This window comes from Oncorhynchus keta, unplaced genomic scaffold, assembly GCF_023373465.1.
Source record: "Oncorhynchus keta strain PuntledgeMale-10-30-2019 unplaced genomic scaffold, Oket_V2 Un_contig_963_pilon_pilon, whole genome shotgun sequence".
Classification (NCBI taxonomy): domain Eukaryota; kingdom Metazoa; phylum Chordata; class Actinopteri; order Salmoniformes; family Salmonidae; genus Oncorhynchus; species Oncorhynchus keta.
In genome coordinates this window covers 385,851-395,749 of record NW_026290622.1, presented here as the reverse complement: position 1 = coordinate 395,749, position 9,899 = coordinate 385,851, and positions in this window count along the sequence as shown.

Genomic DNA, 9,899 nt, shown 5'->3' with positions numbered 1-9,899 from the left:
CTGCTTACTCAGTCACGTACACATGTGGGAATGGGATCATTGTTTAGTGTTTTCTCTACTTTTGCCTCCTCTGGTTTCTGCCAGTCATGCTGTGCTATGGGGTGTACTATACCATATTGTATTAATAAATCATTTTTAGAAGATAAAAAAGTTCCTGTTGTGTTTCTGCTCTTTTCCCACCACGGCTGGTCTTGCTCTGAGTGCCTGCCTTAGAGGACCAAACATTAAAACCACATGGTTAAAGCACCTGTAAAAAAACATCTCTCCATCCCTCCCTCATTTCTCAGCTCTTACCTCTGTATTTTATTGATTTATTTATACTGAACAAATATACAAATGCAACACGCAACAATTTCAACGATTTTACTGAGTTACGGTTCATATAAGGAAATCAGTCAATTGAACTAAATAAATGAGTCCATGGATTTCACATGAATGTGCAGAGGTCCAGCCATTGGTGGGCCTTGGAGGGCATAGGTCCACCCACTTGGGAGCCAGGCCCAGCAAATCAGAATGTTTTTCCCCACAAAAGGTCTTTATTACAGACAGAAATACTCCTCAGCAACCCCCCACCCTCCCTCAGACAATCCCACCGGTGAGGAAGCTGGATGTGGAGCTTTTGTGAGCGTTTTTAATTTTCACCCTTATGCAGACACTGCTCCACCCACATCTAGCACCCGATGTCACAGGAAGGCTAAAAAGATTATCAAGGACAACAAGCACCCGAGCCACTGCCTGTTCACCCCGCTACCATCCAGAAGGCGAGGTCAGTACAGCTGCATCAAAGCTGGGACAGAGAGACTGAAAAACAGCTTCTATCTCAAGGCCATCAGACTGTTAAACAGCCACCACTAGCACAGAGAGGCAGCTGTCTACATACAGACTTGAAATCCTTGCCCACTTTAATAAATAATAATGCCACTTTAAGAATGTTTACATCTTATCTGGCATTAGTCATCTCGTATGTATTTACTTTATTCTATATCTATTGCATCTTAGCCTATACTACTCGGTCATTGGTCATCCATACATTTATATTTACATATTCTTATTCCATTCCTTTTCTTAGATTTGTGTGTTAGGTATTTGTTGTGGAATTGTTAGATGACTTGTTAGATATTGCTGCACTGTCGGAATTAGAAGCACAAGCATTTCGCTACACTCACAATAACATCTGCTAACCATGTGTATGTGACCACTAACATTTGATTTGATTTGATCTGTTCCGTGCATCGAATGGGGTTGGAGTCAAGGAAAAATAAACATGTGTTCCTCACAAATATAACAATGGGCATTACATAAATATTCTAATAAAGTGTGTACATAGAACGTCTGTAAAACCACAACGAGGACATCGACCTATCAAGTAAGTTCTGATAAATTATTGGGTACAGTGCAGGAGTAGGCTGAAGTGGTGAACGACAAGGCATTAGTTCTTGTTCACATGTAAAACATAACATGCATGGGCCTTGTATCATTGACACTTTTGGGGAATAATGTCTGGAGGGTGAAAATCCCAAAACATTCTCTTTTCCTCAGAGTATTATCTATATCACCTGTCTGATATCTTGACTTTCTCTTTGCCACAAAACCTAAAGGTAGAAATGTCATGTTTTAGGTCATTAAAATGTATTGTGACAATTGAACTTTTACGTTCACTAATTCTCTGTTTGAGAGAATGAGAGGTTTTTCCTATATAATGCGACCCACATTGACATTTAATCATGTAGATAACATGGGTGGAGAAGCACGTCAAAATGTCATTTATTTGGAACCGTTTTCCCAATGTGGTTGGCAGAAGTATTCACAGTTCATTATATTGTTGCACTGTGCGCAGCCTCTGCATTTATAGCTACCATTCAGAAGAGGGCGTAAAAGAGCCTGGCTCATTTTCGTTTGTGGCAGTTGGCATGGACCAACTTGTCGCGTAAATTGCTACCTCTCCTATATACTATAAGTGGTGGGTTCTTAAATTCTGCTGGCAAAGCTGGGTCTGATGATAAAACATGCCAATGTTTCTTGACAGCATCTCCCACTTTGCGAGAGTTCAAAGTATCTGTGGAGCCCCACAAAATGACGTTATTACAGACAGACAAATACTCCTCAGCACCCCTCCCTCAGACGATCCTGCAGGTGAAGAAGCTGGATGTGGAGGTCCTGGATGTAATGCCAAATTCTCTCAAACAACGTTGGAGGCAATTTATAGTAGAGCAAAGGAACATTCAATTATTTGGCAACAGCTCTTGTGGACATTTCTGCAATCAGAATGCCAATTGCGCGCTCCCTCAAAACTTGAGATATCTGTGGCAAAACTGCACATTTAGAGTGAGTGGCCTTTTATTGTACCTAGCACAAGGTACACCTGTGTAATGATCATGCTGTATAATCAGCTTCTTGATATGCCACACCTGTCAGGTGGATGGATTATCTTGGCAAATGAGAAATGGTCACTAACAGGGATGTAAACCAATGTGTGCACAACATTTGAGAGAAATAACCTTTTTGTGCATAGGGAACATTTCTGGGATAATTGTTCTTCAGCTCATGAAACATGGGACCAACATTTTACATGTTGCGTTTATATTTTTGTTCAGTGTATTTCTTTGAGAGGCTGTTGTGTCCATGCCTTCCTCTAAGTACATATTAACTATTCTGTATAACCTCTACACTAATGACTGCCAACTAAAACATATTTGGGGACAATGAAGTTATATTGTATTGAATTTGAGGGAACAATATCTAGGGGCTGGTTAGGGGGGCCAGGATTCTCAGATTGGGATTGAACAGTTTACCCTCCCCCACCTGTCGCCCCTGATAGGGAGGTCTGGAAATCCCATCAGCCAGGTCCTAACCAGGGGGAGCAGCGGAACGACTGAACAGAACAGGGGGCAAGAGGCACCCTCGACCCCTTTCAGTCCTCTGTCGTTTCCATCTTTTCATAAATCACTCCCGCTTTCCATCTTTCCTTTTGAAGGCTGGTGCACTTCAGTACAGCCATGAATCAGGATAGTGGAATGTACACATACACTTGAAGCAAAGGAACAAGGACAGTACCCAGTAAGCAACAATCATTACAGGATTACTGTGGTCCATTATAACTAGCCTACAGTATGTGTTTTTTACAGCAGGAAGGAATAACTGCAGCTAAAGTGATTAAATGAGGGGAGCTCATAGCTGGCTTCTTTTATTCAACATCCCCAGTAAGACTTCAACACCCCCCAGTAAGACTTCAACACCCCCCCCAGTAAGACTTCAACACCCCCCAGTAAGATTTCAACCTCCCCAGTAAGACTTCAACACCCCCCAGTAAGACTTCAACACCCCCAGTAAGACTTCAACACCCCCCAGAAAGACTTCAACAACCCCCAGTAAGACTTCAACACCCCCAGTAAGATTTCAACCTCCCCAGTAAGACTTCAACACCCCCCAGTAAGACTTCAACCTCCCCAGTAAGACTTCAACAACCCCCAGTAAAGACTTCACCCCCCCCAGTAAGACTTCAACATCCCCCAGTAAGAATTCAACCTCCCCAGTAAGACTTCAACCTCCCCAGTAAGACTTCAACACCCCCCAGGAAGACTTCAACACCCCCCGAGGAAGACTTCAACAGCCCCCAGTAAGATTTCAACCTCCCCAGTAAGACTTCAACCTCCCCAGTAAGACTTCAACACCCCCCAGTAATACTTCAACACCCCCAGTAAGACTTCAACACCCCCCAGTAAGACTTCAACAACCCCCCAGAAAGACTTCAACAACCCCCCAGTAAGACTTCAACAAGATTTCAACCTCCCCAGTAAGACTTCAACACCCCCCAGTAAGACTTCAACCTCCCCAGTAAGACTTCAACAACCCCCAGTAAAGACTTCACCCCCCAGTAAGACTTCAACACCCCCCAGTAAGAATTCAACCTCCCCAGTAAGACTTCAACCTCCCCAGTAAGACTTCAACACCCCCCAGTAAGACTTCAACACCCCCCGAGGAAGACTTCAACAGCCCCAAGTAAGATTTCAACATCCCTGGTAAGACTTCAACACCCCCCAGTAAGACTTCAACACCCCCAGTAAGACTTCAACACCCCCAGTAAGACTTCAACACCCCCAGAAAGACTTCAACAACCCCCAGTAAGACTTCAACACCCCCAGTAAGATTTCAACCTCCCCAGTAAGACTTCAACACCCCCCAGTAAGACTTCAACCTCCCCAGTAAGACTTCAACCTCCCCAGTAAGACTTCAACAACCCCCCAGTAAAGACTTCACCCCCCCCAGTAAGAATTCAACCTCCCCAGTAAGACTTCAACCTCCCCAGTAAGACTTCAACACCCCCCAGTAAGACTTCAACACCCCCCGAGTAAGACTTCAACACCCCCAGTAAGATTTCAACACTCCCCAGAAGACTTCAACAGCCCCCAGTAAGATTTCAACCTCCCCAGTAAGACTTCAACCTCCCCAGTAAGACTTCAACACCCCCCAGTAATACTTCAACACACCCACAGTAAGACTTCAACACCCCACAGTAAGACTTCAACACCCCCACAGTAAGACTTTAACACTCCCAGTAAGACTTCACCACCCCCAGTAAGACTTCAACAACCCAGTAAGACTTCACCACCCCCAGTAAGACTTCACCACCCCCCCAGTAAGACTTCAACACCAGATTAAATCAGTGGAAACACAAGCTCCTGTCTTGGAGGAGTCTGAGTTGAGAAAGAAATCCCAAGTGAACATGAGAAGATGAGAACACTTGTTTTCCTCAGAGCAGGACAGAGTGAGCTGAGCGTTCACTATTGTCCTGAAAGACCAGGGTAATTTCCTCTATGTTGCCGTCAACACTCTAATTTGTCTCTGTCCTCATAGCTCTGTCATCGGTACTGCGTTCCGACTCTGTCTGCATCTTCAAATCCCAGGGCTTTATTTTTACCTCCGAAACAGATGAGGATGGAGAACCGAAGGCCTGTGGTATGTCTGTGCAGTGTTGAGGTCCTGCTCTGTGCACCGCGTTGACACTCCATACCAGTGGCCAAACCAGCTTACCCCGGCGGCCGTTGCTGGAGTAGTTCAAGATGTGAATGTGGCCGATTTATGACATCAACGTTGCAAGGCTCTCCGGGTTGTCTTGTGATGGTTGTCATGTTCTGTTGACCTGTCCTGCCACCAGCTCACACGCAACATGGACTGTACAGTATCGTACACACACACACACACACACACACACACACACACACACACACACACACACACACACACACACACACACACACACACACACACACACACACACACACACACACACACACACACACACACACACACACACACACACACACACTCACACACACACACACACACACACACACACAGAAACAGCCTCCATAAAAGAGAAATGTCTCAGTGAGAGCCATACCGCAATCGGCAATTGGTACAATTTCCTGACTTCACATGTAATGGGAAAGAGGAAAAAGGTTCAGGATATGGCGAAGGATGCACTGAGGACTACTGAGGGACAAAAATAGAGAGTGGATGGAAAACAGTCAAGACTCCCATCTCCGGCTGACTTTTCCTCTGTAAGATGGGATCAAGAGCAAACATCAGAGGAGGGAACAATAGGGAGGAGACGAATGCATGAGCCAATGATCTCTGTCACCACCTCGTGTCATCAACCATTCACACGCCATTGTTTGAGAAAAATGTTTCCATTTCAGTCACTTCTTGGCAAAACACCAGACACAAAGACCTGTCGACTCCTTCATTTGAAAAATCTGTTTGTGGTTCCTGCAGTGGAGCCACCTGCTGTGGAGTGGAGCCAGGATGCAACTTTGTTTTGCTATTGTCCAACCTCAGTATCCTTCACTAAGTTTTTACAGTGTTGTTGCAATGTTTACCAAAAGACCTGGCTAATAGAAATGTAATAGGATTGAATGATTGAATGACTGACTAGACGGCATTTGTTACATTCAGCTACCTTCTCGGAGGATGATTCTGTTGCCCCATAGGGAGTGGGGAGAACGAGGGGTTTCTGAGTGTGCAGTAGCTTTAGGACTGTAGTTTTGATCTGGCCAGTGCTCTCATCTGTTCATAAAGCTGTATTGAATTATTCAACTGAAGATAATTGAAAAGGTTACACTACACTCAGAAGCTTATCTCTGCTATTTGAACATCAGCCATTGACTAATATTGTCAATGTCAGACATCATTAGATACAGACCTAAGCCTGAACTGAGAATCAACATCAGATGAATGAAATATGTTGCTGACGACAGTATGAGGAGTCATCACCGAACTTGGTAAAATGTTACTTGACACCCAGCGTCATAACACATTATAACCGTATCATAATATGTCATATCAGCTGACATAACTTGTTATAACATGATCATAACACTGTCATGACACATATATTTAGATCAGTTGTGACATATATTGCATTATTTTATGGCTGGTTATGACACCTACCACACAAGGCAAAACATTCCATTCCACCATAGCCTACGTGTCAACAGTATGTTTATGTTATATAACATCTGTTTTTAAATTGACCATATTAAATTACCATTGTAATTGCACACACATTGATGATGGGATGCACCTGCCTCAGTGCTCTGTTGCTGATGACTGGGATGAATGCAGAAGGAGATTTCAGGAGCAGGACAAGACCCCCTCTTCTTGACAGATGACTGATATAAAGACATGTACAGGGCATTCTGAAAGTATTCAGACCCCTTCACATTTTCCACATTTTGTTACGTTACAGCCTTATTCTAAAATGGATTAAATTGTTTTTCTTCCTCCTCCATCAATTTACACACAATACCCCATAATGACATTTACATACAGTAAGTATTCAGTCCCTTTACTTTGTTGAAGCACCTTTAGCAGCGATTACAGCCTGCCTTGAGTCTTCTTGGGTATGACGCTACAAGCAGGTCACACATGTATTTGGGGAGTTTCTCCCATTCTTCCCTGCAGATCCTCTCAAGCTCTGTCAGGTTGGATGGGGAGCGTTGCTGCACAGCTATTTTCAGGTCAAGTCCAGGCTCTGGCTGGGCCACTCAAGGACATTCCGAGACTTGTCCCGAAGCCCCTCCTGCATTGTCTTGGCTGTGTGGAAGGTGAACCTTTCCCCCAGTCTGAGGTCCTGAATGCCCTGGAGCAGGTTTTCATCAAGGATCTCTCTGTACTTTGTTCCATTCATCTTTCTCTCGTTCCTGACTAGTCTCCCAGTCTGCTACCGCTGATAAACACCCCCACATCATGACGCTGCAACCACCATGCTTCACCGTAGGATGGTGCCAGGTTTCCTCCAGATGTGACGCTTGGCATCCAGGCCAAAGAGTTCAAACATGGTTTCATCAGACCAGAGAATATTGGTTCTCATGGTCTGAGAGTCCTTTAGGTGCCTTTTGGCAAACTCCAAGCGGGCTGTCATCTGCCTTTTACTGAGGACGGGCTTCTGTCTGGCCACTCTGCCATAAAGGCCTGATTGGTGGAGTGCTGCAGAGATTGTTGTCCTTCTGGAAGGTTCTCCCATCTCCACAGAGGAACTCTGGAGGTCTGTTAGAGTGACAATCGGGGTCTTGGTCACCTCCCTGACCATGTCCCTTCTCTCCCGATTGCTCAGTTTGAGTGGCCAGCTCTAAGAAGAGTCTTGGTGGTTTCAAACTTCTTCCATTTAAGAATGATGGAGGTCACTGTGTTCTCAGGGTCCTTCAATGCTGCGGAAATGTATTGGTACCCTTCCCCAGAAGCTCTACGGACAATTCCTTCGACCTCATGGCTTGGTTTTTCTCTGACATGCACTATCAACTGTGGGACCTTATATAGACAGGTGTGTGCCTTTCCAAATCATGTTCAATCAATTGAATTGAACAAAGGTGGACTCCAATCAACTTGTAGAAACATCTCAAGGATGATCAACGGAAACAGGATGCACCTGAGCTCCTTTTCGAGTCTCATAGCAAAGGGTCTGAATACTTATTTTAAAATTATTTCAGTTTTTTTATTTGTAATACATTTGCAAAAATGTTTTTTAAAAATATTTTTTTCGCTTTGTCATTAGATTGATGAGACATACAAATATATATATATATATATTATAATAAGGCTGTAATGTAACAACATGTGGAAAAAGTGAAGGGGCCTGAATACTTTCCAAATGCACTGTCCATGACAGGCCAATCTGGCTTATATTATTATGATATTCATAATGCTTTGTGACAGTGTCATAGTGTCATAAAGTGTATTTTTGTTGAAGTCAAGTAACTATGTTATAATATGTCATTACAGCTGACATAACTTGTCATAACCTGTCATAATACGGTCATAACACTGTCATGACCCATATATAAACACCTGTTGTGACATATATTGCGTTATTGTATGGCTGGTTATGACACCTACTGTACATAAGAGTCTCAAAACCTACATTTATTCAAATGTATTTTTTCCTTACCAAGAAGTTTCCGTTTGTTTGAAAGTTTGTTTCTTAAATCCTTTGTTGGTGTTGTAATGAATTGTTTACAGTCATGTTGTTGTTTTTTCCTCATATTTTAAATAACTTTCATGAACCATTATGACCATCCAGTGTCACTTTACTTGGACTAAGAAACGTTATGAGCATCATAATCATATAAGCCAACATATGTGTTATGAACGCCAGGGTAGTGGGTTCGATTCCCGACAGTGTTATAACCAGCCATAACATAACTACCGTGGGTTTTTATATTCTTATGCAGGTGTCAAAAACAGCCATAAAATAACACAATATATGTCACAACAGATCTGAACATATGTGTTATGACAGTGTTATAACCATACTATAGCAGGCTATGACAAGTTATGTAATCTGTTATAACATATTATGACGTGGTTATGGCCGTGCTGGTTGTCAAGTAAAGTGTTACCATGAACTTTAATAGACATTGTTGTTTAATACACACTCCGGATGGTCAAGCTGGTAAAAGTGGAAGCAGGGAGGAAATGAAGGACATCCCTTATCAGAAATCAGCAATTCATATGACGCTTGCTGCTGTACTCGAGTAAACAAGAAAGGGAGAGAGAGAGAGAGAGAGAGAGAGAGAGAGAGAGAGAGAGAGAGAGAGAGAGAGAGAGAGAGAAAGAAAGAAAGAAAGAAAGAAAGAAAGAAAGAAAGAAAGAAAGAAAGAAAGAAAGAAAGAAAGAAAGAAAGTGAGAGAGAGAGAGTCAGATTCTCAGTTTGGAGAGAGAGAGAGAGAGAGAGAGAGAGAGACAGAGAGAGAGAGAGAGAGAGAGAGAGAGAGAGAGAGAGAGAGAGAGAGAGAGAGAAAGAAAGAAAGAAAGAAAGAGAGAAAGAAAGAAAGAGAGAGAAAGAGAGAGAAAGAGTCAGAGAAAGTCAGTTTATTCTCAGTTTGGTGGCCAAATAGGAAGTTTGGCGGTGGAAAGAGCCATTTACAAATCAGAGGCCCTGACACTAGTATCCCTTACACACACACACACATATATGTCAACACACACACACAGGCATGCATACGTGTCCACACACACACACACCCACACTTTCCACACACACGCCCATCCCTATTGTCTTATGACATCTGTCTGACAGTAATCACGGTGCGTCGTCCTGTTTTCATTGTTAGGACTGGAAACAGCCTTTTTGAAGACAAGCTCTGCCAGAAACCACCACAGAGGGAAGTCAAGAGAGGCAAAAATAACTCTGCCGACCATCACACCTTCCAATCACACAAACTGGGCTACATCGAGCCAGATGTAATGGGTTGTTCTATGAGAGTGGATGTTTGGACGTATTTTGTGACAGACATGTACGTCATGTTCTATCGCAGAATGTGTGTGTGCGTTTCTCTGTCATCACTATGGGTGAAGTCAGAGTAGAATGAGACTAAGGCTGTGTTTACACAGGCAGCCCA